Genomic DNA, 14,980 nt, shown 5'->3' with positions numbered 1-14,980 from the left:
TTATTTGTCCATTTCCGAGTGTCGTTTCATGCCTTTGCAAACGGTTTGAAATCCGGTTTTGCCTCTCATTCTGTGAGGGATGGTCGGATTTTGATTCTGTTTTGTTTTCTGCCCCTTATTCCTGACTACCTGGTGCATCTTTCTATCCACTGAAATCTAGAATCTGATTGGGGGTTGAGGGAACGTTGCAGGGGGAAACCTTACCTTGGGTGCTATCTATCCTAATTCAAAAAGTGCTCCTATTCACTTGTGCTTTGCATATGTTCTAGGCGAAGGTTAACCAAGTGCATTGCTTCCATTTTCATTGTAATTATCACCCCATTGGTGATTGCTGCCCCATATTAAAATTGTTTGATTTTCTTTGAATCTTAAAGTAAATAAAATATTGCATGTTCACCAACCAGCCTGGTTCATGGTACATTGCGACCCGGGGTATTTTAAAAAGGGGGTGTGAGACGAGTTGTGTACCATCTCAAATTGAATCCGATTAAATTAAGAGAAAGGCATCTCAGTTGTGCGCTACATACTAGTCTGAGACCAAGGTGTGTGTCGCCCGATTGAAATCCTTAACAAGTCACATTCCATTCCAGTTTCGCAGACCTACAGCTCGATACAATTAAACTTTTATCTGTTCAGCCTGAATGCCTCTATTCGCGGTTCCACTGCTGGGGATTAGGAGGGGGAGATGATTCAAACTCTTCATCGTACAGTACTGCTACACTTCCAACAGGGAATACAAATTTCAAGGCCTCATTTCCATGATGGTGGTGCTTCGGTATCTCTTGCATTCGGGCCTAGAACCCACATCATCATTGGTATATACTATATTTTCACTGCTATATCACAATATCGCCTGAGCCCTATCCTTGGGCCTATCTACACTTCCATAATTGCTACACAACTACATTTATCATTCCCAGTTTGCAAGTTCTACCCCCCTGCAGCCGTACACAATCACTTTCGTGAACGCTAAAAGATTTTCCTCAGCCTGAAGCATTTGGGTAGGCATGGGATCTGTACATGCATCCCAGCATTACCTACATTAGCTGAAATGTGGACCATCATGGCATAACTACTGGGTAAACTTGCTGCTTGTTCTGCAAGCAATACCTACCTACGTAACCTTTGTAGGTGACTTCGGATATCCCCAGCTCCCGTAGCTGAGATCCCCTACCCAGAACCCACAAATGGCACAGGAAGTGGCATATGATGAGGCACACATTAGGATCTAGATAGGCGTACCTTAGGCCATCTGAAGGGACAGAACAAAAGAAGGAGAAGGCTCAAACTTTGAACCCTCACGTCCCCTGCACACTGTGATGTGTTGGAAAAACCAACTACTGAGAACTCAAGGCAGTTAATTCAGTTTGTAGATAACAATAATGATAAACCAAAAGCAAATTTTGTAGAACACAATAATGTGTATATTTTGTATGAGTTTACCAAACAACAAACGTTTCTTTTCAAAGGAAACACAACAAGTGAAAACAATCACAATCTTCTTGCAAAGAAACAGCAATATGAAGAAATGTTGTTAGTGGTCTGTTTTTCAGTTGGCGACGCGTTTCGAGGATTAGACCCTCTTCTTCTCAGGCCTAAACAGACTATAAAAAAGGTGTGCATAAATAAGTATACAAATGATATATGAACACATTATATTTGCACATGTCTGCTAAAGGATTAACGATTTACAAGTTATGAGAAACAATCATTCAGATCTGACACTATTTCCAGGCCATAGATACTTAATCATGAAGTGGTATTGACATTCACTATGACTGGTATTGCATAGATTCCCAATGACTACGGTACAGCTAGAAGTGGTAGATATCCTAGATATCTTAGGTGGCCAGTGATGGTTCCCAAGACGGGCTCAAGTACTGTGTGGGTGGAGGTCCCAAACCCATCTCCAACCGCAAAATCCCAATGGTAGCATTTAGATGAGGAAAGAAGTAAAGATGAGAGTCTGATTTACCTGATAATCAAAGGGGAGTGCTGAGGAAACTACAATGTCAAACACTCCAAAAACGAAGGTTCTGCGGATGCGTAAGTCGAGATGCGGGAGACTGCTACTCATCAGTCGTGGTGTCCATTGACCAAGTCGCAAGTTCCTAATAGCTCAATCTGAAACAGTAGCAAAATGTAGTATAAACCGGCTGAGAGGCCATAGTTGCGTATACCCTCTTAGTAGCATATCAATAGATATGTTCTAGTTTACATAACTAGATTTAGTTCCTCCCCCGCACCTAAAATTGAATTGACATTTGTCCTTGATTTATTTTCGTAAACAATTAATCAGATTAGGAGTGCACTCATTTTTGTATCTTTCTTTTTCATCTGAAGGGACAGTTCAGATGTCTCCATCAGACAGGAGGCACACTAATGTACAGGCCAGTCAAGATGGGGAAAATATCTGTGTTGTGTGCCAATGCTGTACTACATGTGTGCCAATAGACCTGTCCCCAGGCCCACAGATTAACATGGCACCCCTAGAGGAGGATAACGACATGTATGCCTAGGGTCACTTGGTGCTGGGTGGAATGTAATGCTATGATGATATGATAAGTAATTTATAACGCGCCTGTACACACGTTTTTTTAGGTGCGACAAGACAACGGAGGGAAGACAGAGGGAGGACAGGACAAACGATCTTACTAAGCCTTGTGTCATTCAGATCATGCAAGTGCGACAATGCAAAGTGAAGGAGGGAAGGGAGAAGTAGGAGTGTCTGGGAGAGGGAAGGGGGAAGTGCAATCCGGTCAGCATTGCTCTGAGTATTGAAGCCAGGGCAGCTCGGCTCTGGGTAAGTGCAGGAGGCAGGGGACAGTAGAGGTTACAGTTACAGCCCGTAAGTGCACCGTAGGCCCGGAGGCAGTGCAGGGGAGACTGACCATGGGGGAGCCTGGTACCCAGTGCAGGGTTCACTTACCGGTAATCTTCATTACTCCCAGTCCTACTCTTCCTCGTCCCCGTACTTACAAGAGAGGAAACATTACCTCACAAGTGAGTACTGGGACATGGAAGATGGATTTGAAGGTAATGCTGGGATTACTTACCGATAATCTTCATTACCCATAGTCATACGTGTACTCATCCCAGTACTTATTTGTGAGGTAAGGTTATCTCACAAGTAAGTACTGGGAAGAGGATGAGGGATGTGGTAGTAACATGAGAGAGAATGACAAATGAATGATGCTGTATGAATGCTGATGCATGTGTGAATGTGAGATTGACTAAAAAATGAATGCTGTGTGAATGCTTTCATGTGAATGGAGAGTGAATGAAGAATGAATGATGCTGTCTGAATCCTGATGCATGTGTGAATTTGAGAATGAATGAAGAATAAATGTTGCCATATGAATGTTGATGTGTGTGAATGAAGAATAAATGATGCTATATGAATACTAATGTTTGTTTGTTTGTTTCTTTCTTTATTTGTAGCGTGCGCCAGACCCGGAGGTATCAGGGCACAGGGACAAGGATATTCTAGGCTTGCAAGGTTACATAATGAGGCACACAGAATGTACCTAATTACATATTACATGTTACATACTGAGATATAGAATATACAGGTTATAGTACATAGCATGGCATGGATGGCAGGCATAGCTAATAAGGATGGCAATGTAGTCAATTTTCACGTGAAGAAAGGTAATATACAGTTATATCTGCAGAAGGAAATCATGAGGGTCTATAAGAGTAAGGGAGAGGTCAGGAGGGGGCAGAAAAGGCCAGGGAGGTTAGAAAACCTTCACTCTCTGGTCTAGATTTAGATATCATTCGATTTAAACCAGTTGATAATGTTGCACCTGAAGTGTCGGTATGTTTGGTTTTCCCTCAGGCACGGAGGCAGGGAGTTCCATAGTTGGGCAGCTTTGACAGGGAAACTGTTTCCGCCAATGGTAGCTCGTTTGAATGGAGGAACTGTCAAGCAATTAGTATAAATCTAGTAGTTCTAGTAGGTCGGATTGTCGGTCTTTTGTTGAACCTCTCAGTGAGGTAAAGAGGTGCTGCATTATTGAGAGATTTGAAAGTTAGGGAGGCAGTTTTGAGCTTGGTTTTTATCAAGGTTAGATAACCAATTATTATTACTCCTCACTGAGGAAATGTGATCTTTTTTGGTCATTCCGAGTGCCGTTCTCACGGCATTATTTTGGAGTATTTGCATTTTCTTAGTGATATATTTATTAGCTCCAATATAGGGAGCGTTACAGTAGTCCAACTTAGATAGCACAAGTGCTCTTGCCAGTGTGGTACAACTGCTTGTTGAGAGGAAGGGTTTGGCTGATCTAATCAGTTTACACGTGTATGCCGTGGCGGATGCCATGGCATTGACTTTTTTTGTCGGGGTGAGACCAGAGTCTAGGTAAAAACCTAGTGTTTTTACCTCCTTCATTACCTTAATCGTGTTGCCATCTATGTTGAAGAAAGTGTATTTCTGGCCAAGTTTGTTGATGTTAGGTGTGGTCCCCAAGATGATGAGCTCTGTTTTATCATCATTCAGGCATAGGCCATGGAGTGCCATCCATGCCTGGATGATGAGGTAAATCTTATTCACCAAGGCCAAATCCTGGTTGTAATCATCTGAAAGTGGGAAGAGAATCTGAGTGTCATCTGCATAGTTCGTGTAGGTGACACCAAGACAATCCAGATCATCAAAGAGGGACTTGGTGAATATATTATACAGGGTAGGGGAGACGCAGCAACCCTGGGGAACACCACATGAGATAGGGATAGGATCAGCTGCTTCTGAGGTGGAGAAGACTCTCATTGTTTTTTCACTCAGGAAAGATTGAATCCACGCTATGGTGTGTTGTGAGAAGTGTGCAGCTCATTCTAAGTGGTTGCAAAGGACAGTATGGTCCACCAGGTCGAACGCTGCTGAGAGATCTAGGAGGATTAGTAGGGCATATTTGCCCTGATCTCTCAACTCGTCGACCTGGGCCTTGAGTTCGATAAGTGCTGTCTCAGTTCCATGCTGAGGTCTGAAGCCTGATTGCCGGGTACCCACGAGTTTGTTCTGTTCCAAGAAGCTCTGAATCTGTAAGTACACCACCCTGTCTAATATCTTAAGGAGGAATGGCACCGTTGTAATAGGTCTATAGTTTGTGGGAATAGCAGGGTCAAGTGTTTGCTTTTTCAGGAGAGGGAGGACCCATGATTCCTTAAGATTGCTTGGGATAGTGCCTGATGTAAATGACGCGTTAATAAGCTTGGAGATAAATGGAGAGAGATCTCTTGCGGCGTCTTTTATAATTTGGCCAGGACATTGGTCTCCTCAGCAGTTAGAAGGCTTGAGACAGAGTATTATTTTTTCAACTTCTATTATTGTAGTTTTAGTGAAGTTGAAGCAGAGTTCTGGTTTAGGTGGGATCAATACATTTCTGGATTGGGTAGTGGAGGTTGGTACATTTAGTTTTTTTTGGCCATTTTTTCTTGAAGAGTGACAATTTTGTCAGTAAGTGCTTTTTGTATGAGAGCGCACCATGAATTGTCTTTGACACAGTTATCAGGTGCAGAAATGGGGTTTTCTAATTCCTTTAGTATAATGAAAAGTTCCTTAGTACCTGATTTAGCCTGTAGCATCCTGTTGTCAAAACGTTCTTTTTTAGCTCCTCGTATTTCATTTTTGTATTTTTTAGAGCTTTTAATGAGGTTCACTTTATTCACCTCAGATGGTGTTAACCTCCAGATGGATTCACTTTTTCGTTTTTCTTTTCTCAGTGACTTAAGATAAGGTGTGAACCAGGCATTTAAATGTGCTCTTGGCTTACTGCTCCTCATTTTTAACGGGGTAATAGTATCGAGGGCTTCTGATACAACTTTATTAAAGTGAATGCTGGGATTACTTACCGGTAATTTTCATTACTCCTAGTCATAGTCTTCCTTGTCCCATTTTTTACCTGTGAGTCAAGGTTATCTCACAAGTTAGTACTGGAACGAGGATGTGGGATGTGGTGGTAATATGAGAGAGGATGACAAATAAATGATGCTGTATGAATGCTGATGCATGTGTGAATGTGAGAGTGACAAAAAATGAATGCTGTATGAATACTTCCATGTGAATGGAGAGTGAATGAAGAATGAATGATGCTGTATGAATCCTGATGCATGCGTGAATTTGAGAATGAATGAAGAATAAATAATGCCATATGAATGTTGATGTGTGTGTATGTGTGAATGAAGAATGAATGATGCTATATGAATACTAATGTGTTTGTGTGAATGTGGGGATTACTTACCGGTAATTTTCATTACTCGTAGTCATAGTCTTCCTTGTACCATTTTTTACCTGTGAGACAAGGTTATCTCACAAGTTAGTACTGGGACGAGGATGTGGGATGTGGTGGTAATATGAGAGAGAATGACAAATAAATGATGCTGTATGAATGCTGATGCATGTGTGAATGTGAGAGTGACTAAAAAATGAATGCTGTATGAATACTTCCATGTGAATGGAGAGTGAATGAAGAATGAATGATGCCGTATGAATCCTGATGCATGTGTGAATGAGAACGAATGAATGAAGAATAATGCCATATGAATATTGATGTGTGTGTGTGTGTGTGTGTGTGTGTGAATGAAGAATTAATAATGCCATATGAATACTAATGCGGTGTGTGAATGTGTCAAAACTGTTGCAATATGTATCGGAGCCGTCCGTCCCACTTCCCTCCTCCGACTCCTTACCTGACGTACTGGAATCCGTGGTGTATTTGGGGGCTTCTCGGTATTGGTAGAGGCTCGATGTAGAATCCCTTCCGCGGTGTGAAGCCACAGCGGGCACCGGTGAACTGTGGCCACTGCAGCCCCGTCACCGAAGACGGGTGAAGAGGGGAAAAAGCCAATGGCAAAAAGCCCCTTTGCTGAGGTTGACGTGCTGGTTGTCGGCTCGGTGAAGTCCGGAAGCCTGGAGCAGTCTGGACCAGTCAGACATAGAGTACCCCGAAGGGTTAGGGTGCTGGAAAAATCGGTTCAAAGAGCAGGAAGAATGAAAGGGAACAATGGTTTGCAAGAGGGAGCCTGGACTGAATGCGGGCGTAAAAGAAAGAGAGAGAGCAGCGTGGAGCCACGTTACTAGACAGGAACAAAATTAGACCTGGAAGGAAAGGGAACCCAGAGGGGGAGAGAGAGAGCAGAAACTAAAGAAGAATCACTAGCGTATAGCAACAAGGTAAGCAAAGCGATAGCTCAGACGTTGCAACGCGCCGGCAGCCGGGGAAAAGCGGAAGTAATACTCCCCGCTACGAGCGACGTCACCACGTGGAAAAACATGGGAAAGGCTAGACCGCCACCTATGCAAGGGCAAGAAAACGTGTGGCAATCTAATGGCCACTCCAACGGAACCGCCGCCACAGCCTCCATGCGGTCGGGCGTATGACAGAATGCTGGGATTTTCATTACTCCTAGTCATAGTCTTCCTTGTCCCCGTTTTTACCTATGAGATAAGGTTATCTCACAAGTAAGTACTGGCGTGAGGAAGAGGGACGTGGAGATAATGTGAGAGTGACTGTAGAATCAATGATGCTGCATGAATGTTGATGTGTGTGTGAATGGAGAGTGAATGAAGAATGAATGATGCTTGCTTAGGAGGTTCGACAGCATAAACCCAGGGGTCTGGGAGCTTTGTAAGGCAACAATTGGCCATCGGTTTGATGAGGGGATGGGCTGAGTCCAACATGTGGTGCGGTACAAGAAGTGTCAACATCTCTTGTCATGAAGAAGCTTGGGGCCGGCAGGTGATATACGGATCAGCGTAGCTCACAAGCAGTTCAAGGTGGGAACCAGAGTCCAGAGCTGTTCCTTTTACCCTGGACTGCCGTGTGAGCCATTTCAGAGCCACAGAGGATAAGGTGAGTCCTTGTTCTAGCAAGGGTCCTAGAGAGCACTTGCAGGGGCAGCCACTCTAATGAGGCACAATACTGGGTACAAGTGTTCTATTTGAAAGCAAGCCTTGTCTAACAGCAGCGCACCCCAAATGGTCTTCTGGGATAGGTGAGGGAAGGGTATTTCTTCCTTCTTGAAGACCTCTATCTTCACCTCTATGGCAGAGGACTTTATCACACCAAAACCATACCTATATTTTTCTCATGTTTTTGAAACAAGCGTATAGTTTACAAAAATCTAATAACTGCATCAACCCTGCATATAATTTATACAAGGTGGTTGCGTATTTAGTGTACTGTTGCCACACCAAGGGACACAAATAATGCCAAATCATATGATTTCCCTTAATATGACTGTTTGAGCTTGTGTGTACTCTCTGCTGCATGAGATTTCTTTAGGAGCCGCCGGTGTTGTATTTTCTAGTGCTGCCTGTCCTTAAAAAAAAGGTATTCAGCATCGTAAGCATTCAGGCACAGTTGACAATATTCAGTGTGTGCACTGCACCCCTTTTACTGGTCTGATACTTTAGTGCAAGGGACTGCAACCTTAGGCTCTCCAGATGTGTTGGACTATTAATTCCATCCGCTCCATCCAACATCAGTAATGGTGAGGGATCATGGGAACGGTAGTCAAAAACATGTGCAAAGCAGGTTGCAGACCCATACTATCTATAAGAACCTACAAATGTTTCCAATGTAGGAAGAAGGGAAATACCATTTCTTGGCATTATACATGGGTGTTTGAGCTCAGGCACGATTCTGTAAATGTATGTTAATAGAAATGAACCTGCATGCAGGGGACTAGCTCTTCACTGCTGAAAGAGACACAAGAAGTGTGTTTTGGGTAAAACTGAAGACCAGGTAAGGTCTGGAATCAAATAGTGAGCGTGATGCCTGTCGTGCACTGACAAAATGTTTGTATGTGTTCGCCAGTGCACTATCCCATATTACTGTTATACGTCACTTGTAACGCATTTCTTCTTGTAAAAGCAATGTTTATACACAGGAATGACTAAGTCTTGAGGTGTGGCAAGCCACTGAACAAGAAGAACATGTTTTTGAGGAGATCCATTTATACCTCCTGCCTTGGGGGAAGGATGCAAGCTGCCAGCATGTAAAGTGACAAGTGCAGCTTATATTTATTTACATGACGAATAGTGAGATTTCATAACTGTTCTCATATGTTTTTCCATACAGAAGAGCTCTACGTTTATTGCAATAGAAACATTTGCTGCTGGAGTCTTTACCAATGATAATGGACCTTATTACGAGTTTGGTTGCAAGTGCAAAAAGGCGGCAGTAATTGAAATACTGCCACTTTTACCACTAGTCATTAGCAGTAGCAAACCTCGAGACATGAAATGAAATGAAAAGATACTTTATTTATATCGCGCTCATACACAAGTGTTTCAGAGCGCGACCAGGCAAAGGGAGGGGAAACAGGGGAGAACAAAAAACAATGATCTTACCAGGCCCAGTGACATTGAGAACGCTGCAAGTGCATGGAAAAGGGAAACGGGGGAAAGGGGGAAAGTGCATGGAAGGGGGGAGAAGTGGAAAGTGCGGAACAGTAGAGAGAGCAGAATAAATAATAAGTAAAAATAAATAATTAAATAAAGGCGATAAACAGTGTTTAGTGTAGTAAGTGGCAAGTGCTAGGTTAGTCAGATAGGGTGTATCTGATAAGTGCAGAAGAAAAGTGGGTGGGGGACTGTATGGGTACAGATACAGACCCCAGTGCAAGGGGTGGCCCGGAGGCAGTGCAGGAGGGCGGCAGGGTGAGCAGGTACCTGGCCCCAAAGGAGGGTGGACAGGTGCACGGTGCTGAGAGAGAAAAACAGATCAGCAGGGGAGAAGAGGGGCGAATGCAGAAGGGAAGAGGATGGTCTTGAGGTGCTTCTGGAACCGCAGATGGTTCTCCTCAAGTTTCAAGGTGGCAGGGAGGCTGTTCCAAAGGGAGGTCCTAGCCGAAGACAGAGATCTACCCTCAGCTCATTTCTTTGAAAAACAACTGACCCCGAGGGAGTTAGAAGTAGAGGAGTGAAGGGCTCGAGAGGGGAGGTATTTACGGAGGCATAGTTGAAGGTATTTTGGACCCAGGCCCCAGAAAGCCTTGTGGACAATGCAGAGGGTTTTAAATGTAATCCTTGCATTCACTGGGAGCCAATGAAGGGATTTCAGAGCTGGAGAGATATGATCCCAGGGCTTGAGGCCAAGGACAAGTCTCGCAGTCCTGTTCTGGATTAGTTGTAAAGGGATGAGAGTGGAGGCAGGTAGATTTAGGAAGAGGCTGTTACAGTAGTCCAGCCTAGAGAGAACCAGAGCTTGGGAGACAGTGAGCTTCTGAGAGAAGGAGAGGAAAGGCAGAGTACCTCTAAGGAGGTGCAGTAAGAAGTTTACAACATGCACAAAGTGGAGGAGATGCCGTGTAAACAGAGTGCCCATTCCCTGGGTCAGGCCCTCACCCTGGTCACTAACTGATGGGCTACTAATAAGCCTTAAAAGGGAGACCATAGCTGGGCTACCCACCCTGATGCAGGCAGATCCCGAAAGCAGACTCAACATAAGAACAGCCAACCCACCACTGCTCAAGCTTGTGTCGGTGCTTCACCACTGGCACTTTCCAGCACACTGTAGGCATGCTGCGTTGCATGTCACAGCCCATGTTTTCAATAGTGCTTTATCAGGTGCTGGACCTTCCCATAAAGCATGCACCCTAGTACATCTCCCTACCCACCACCACTGTAAAAGTTTGTGTAACAAAGGGACGATTCTACACAGCTGTCCACTTCCCTAATGTCATTGCAGCTTTAAACTTTACACATGTCACATTTGTGGTCCCCAGACATTGGAAAAGGTGCACCAGAACAGGAAAATACAGCATTCCCGAAACATACAGGTTGCATGTGATGTAGAACTGATTGTGACTCGCTGTGTGCCCTTTTCCCAGGTTCAACCTAAGAGGCCATGGTCCTGTGTAACAATACACTGCCGACATGCATGGTGTCCCGAAGTAGGCAATAGCCCTGCAGACTCAGTAAGTAGAAACACCATCAAGCAACTCATACATGATTCACAAGTGAGAAGGGTAGCAATTACTGGGAGAGTGTCTCACCTATGTCATGCTTGCCCTGCGACAGCCCTGTGCATGAAGAACCTGCCCCCAGACAAACCACCTGACAAGAGCCTGCCTGTATGGCAACATCAGGGCATGACAGAAATGCATAATCGCACATGTACAAAAACGGAATTCCAGCTACCACAATGCGTAGTGGAACCATACCTAGACAGTACAAGGTACAGTTCTCTTGTGTAAAATGACAATGCAACACAGACAGGCAGCTATGTCATGAATGCTGCACCCAAGGAATGCTATTTCTGAAGTGCATGATCACTATCGCAAAGTGCACATGATTATCAAAAAGCATATCAGTGCAATGAGTGCCCAGTACCGAAGATCCGCAGATTACATGTCCATGAGCAATACACTTACAGAATATGTTTGTTACTTCTGGTGGAACAGTGATATTGGAAATGGGGGATTCTCCTAGTGACATTAGGCATTTTGCCCCTCACTCATTGAAGCATGACATCATTTAGGGACACAAAGACCAATGGTGGAAAAACCAATTTTGCCGTACTGTAAGGCAAGACATCCAGACAACCAGACAACAAAAAGTACTCCTCTAAGGAAAAAGGCTTGATGCGCCTCTTTGCAAGGAAAACAAGATTTATTTTGTATTCAAAAAGGAAAAAGGTGACAGAAGGTCCCGTAGAACCAAACTGACAAAGAGCTCTCTGTTACATGCATTACATACTATTCCCATTGTCCCACGTATATATGGGGTGTAAAGCGTGTCAAAGTAAAAAAATAAGTAAACATTTTCAGGGGCCGCAGTAATTGTATAATCCCCTATAGTCCCTCGACCGATTGGCCACATTCTAATCTACCCCGGCCCTCTAACACATAGTCCCCCTATTCCATCACCTTGGCTCCCAGCTACTGGATTGGCGAGTTACCTGGAATGTTACCCTTCCCATTGGCGTAGTCAAGTGGTGTGCACCTGGTTGTTAACATGTGCTCAGTGGATAACTCTGAGGTCAAATTCGCTCTTTGAAATAATGTTATGCTTCTCTTGATACCAGACATGCGGGCGCCGTCACAAATTCTCCCCATCACTGGACTATATTTGTTGGCATCAACTTTTGCTCTTCATATCACAAATCAGAGGCTGTTTCCTGCCTCACTCACCCCTTATCAGATGCCCCTCCCTGGAGCTTCTTCTGGGTCTCTCGAGGGCCACACCAATCAACTGAATACTGATGGATGTAGGTACTTGTTTTACAGCTGTCTGGCCATGCAAATGAAATGGCCATTACTCTGGGGGGTGCTAGCGCCCCAAATCTAGAATGAACAATTTGGGAGCTCAAGACCTCTACCCCGGCTCCCATGGGTTTGTCCTTCAAGGGGGCGCAGCCCTACCCTTGCTTGGCCATTCACATTCCATTCTGGTTTTGCAGACCTACAGCTCGATACAATTAAACTTTTATCTGTTCAGCCTGAATGCCTCTATTCTCGGTTCCACTGCTGGGGATTAGGAGGGTGAGATGATTCAAACTCTTCATCGTACTGTGCTGCTACACTTCCAACAGGGAATACAAAATTCCGGGCCTCATTTCCATGATGGCGGTGCTTCGGTATCTCTCGCATTCGGGCCTAGAACCCACATCATCATTAGTATATACTATATTTTCGCTGCTATATCGCAATATTGTTTGTGCCCTATACCTGGGCCTATCTACACTTCCATAATTGCTACACAACAACTACATTTATCATTCCCACTTTGCAAGTTCTACCCCCCTGCAGCCGTACACATTCACTTTCTTGAGCGCTAGTAGATTTTCCTCAGCCTGAAGCATTTGGGCAGGCATGGGATCTGTACGTGCATCCCAGCATTACCTACATTAGCTGAAATGTGGACCATCATGGCTTAACTACTGGGTACACTTGCTGCTTGTTCTGCAAGCAATGTCAACCTTTGTTGCCTTTGCAGGTGACTTTGGATATCCCCAGCTCCCGTAGCAGATAACACCTACCCAGAACCCCCAAATGGCACAGGAAGTGGAATATGATGAGGCACACATTAGGATCAGGATATGCATACCTTAGGCCATCTGAAGGGACAGTTCAGATGTCTCCATCAGACAGAAGGCACACTAATGTATAAGCAAGACAAGGTGGGGAACATATCTGTATTGTGTGCCATGCTGCACTACATGTGTGCCAATAGACCTGTCCCCAGGCCCACAGATTAACATGGCACCCCCAGAGGAGGATAACAACACGTATGCCGGGGGCCACTTGCTGCTGTGTGGAATGATATGATATGATGATATGATATAAGATAAGTAATTTATAACGCGCCTGTACACAAGTGTTTCTCGGCGCGACAAGGAAGGGAAGACTGAAGGAGGACAGGACAAACATTCTTACTAGGCCTTTTGTCATTCAGATCGTGCAAGTGTGACAATGCAAAGTGCAGGGGGGTAACGGAGGGGGGGGAGTGCCAGGGTGAGGGAAGGGAGGTGCAATCAGGTCAGCATTGCTCTGAGTAGTGCAGCCAGGGCAGTGCGGCTCTGGGTAAGTGCAGGAGTCAGGGGACTGTAGAGCTTACAGTTACAGCCCCTAAGTGCGCCTTATGCCCGGAGACAGTGCAGGGGACACTGACCATGGGGGAGCCTGGTACCCAGTGAGACTCTGAGGCTAGAGAAGCAACCAGTCGGCGCAGCAGACAGGTAGGTCAGCAGGGGAGGGAGAGAGAGAAAGCAGAGGCGAAAAGGTAAGGTCTTGAGCTGCTTCTGCAACTTCAGGTGGTCTGGCTCAGGTTTGAGAGGGCTAGAGAGGCCATTCCACAAGGAGGCACCTGCAGAGGAGAGAGGTCTACCCCCCACTCTCTGCCCAGAGAAGCGTCTGACCCTCAGGGAGTTGGAGGTAGCTGAGTGAAGGGCTCAATTAGGATGGTATTTTAGAAGGGAGAGTTGGATGTAGTGCAGACCTGGGTCCCGGCCCCAGAAAGCCTTGTGGATGATGCAGAGGGTCTTGAATTTGACCCTTGCCACAGTGCCAGACATCCTAAGCAACACAAACTGATTTATTTTAAGGACTCTATAGAGTCACCTAGTAAATCTTACACACACACTCAAAGATGACATAGCTCTCCTAATTTCATGTTAATATGTGACTTTATTTTATGACCATACTCTACCTTTTCCCTCACCTCTCCCTCATTCCCAATACCCTTGCCCTCCCTTAACCCCAATGTGCATGGGTGTACTGGGGAACACTGTCAGGGGTGTGAACAAGGCAGGAGTCTTGTACAAGTAACTGTCCCCCTATGCAGTGGCATCCAGATGTCCAATGTCAGCATCATCAGTTCCTGTACCAGTGTGCTGATGCTGCTGTCACTGAATCTGTGAAGCAGGAGGGGAGGGGGCACGAGGGACCTGCAGACTGGTTGGCAATGTAACCCTATGGGTGGCTGCTGGCATGTCAAACAGGTCACCTGTCTCTACAGGGACCATCAGGCTGGTGGTACTGGTGGCAGGTGGCACTGCTGCATCCGGAGCAGTGTGGGTAGTGGTGGTGTTGATTGAGATAACTGCTGAGGAGGAGGAAGTCTGGCTGGCGGGTGGGTACAGCTGCCGTGCAGGTACTACTGACAGCAGATGTGTCATTGGCCGGGTTCTTCTAGTGGGTGCCATGACTGAAGGCTGCAGAGGTGATTACCAAGGTACTGGTGGTTTATGTCAGCACCTCACTGTTTTCAGTTGCAGGCTTTCCTGACCCTGATGTACTGGGCCGAGCTTCCTCTCCCTGGGTGGCCTATGGACCTGTTGGGGAATGAATATAATGTGGGCAATCATCATGGTGAATGGCATATAGCAGAGCAGGACACTCTTGCATTTTGGAAGATGCTGACCAAAGGCCAATGGGAGGGTGGTGGGTTCATGTGCAAGGGGATGTCTATTCAACTATTGGTACATGTACCCTCTGATGTGCACACTCCATGCTGGATGGAACTTTCCCTCTC

General features: G+C 45.3%; 1 long non-coding RNA gene across 1 annotated transcript in view; it reads right to left on the bottom strand.

Moving 5' to 3' along the window:
- Window positions 1-1,407: 1,407 nt before the first annotated feature.
- LOC138580174 (uncharacterized) overlaps window positions 1,408-14,980 on the bottom strand; it is a 77,794-nt gene continuing 64,221 nt past the window's right edge. The window contains exons 2-3 of the long non-coding RNA XR_011304196.1: window positions 1,976-2,124; window positions 1,408-1,604 (exon numbers count right to left, since the gene is read on the bottom strand). This is a non-coding gene — a long non-coding RNA (uncharacterized lncRNA). The remainder of the gene's footprint in view (window positions 1,605-1,975; window positions 2,125-14,980) is intronic.

This window comes from Ambystoma mexicanum, chromosome 3p (genome assembly GCF_040938575.1).
Source record: "Ambystoma mexicanum isolate Mex_15411 chromosome 3p, UKY_AmexF1_1, whole genome shotgun sequence".
NCBI lineage: Eukaryota > Metazoa > Chordata > Amphibia > Caudata > Ambystomatidae > Ambystoma > Ambystoma mexicanum.
This window is presented reverse-complemented; position numbering and strand designations above follow the sequence as displayed.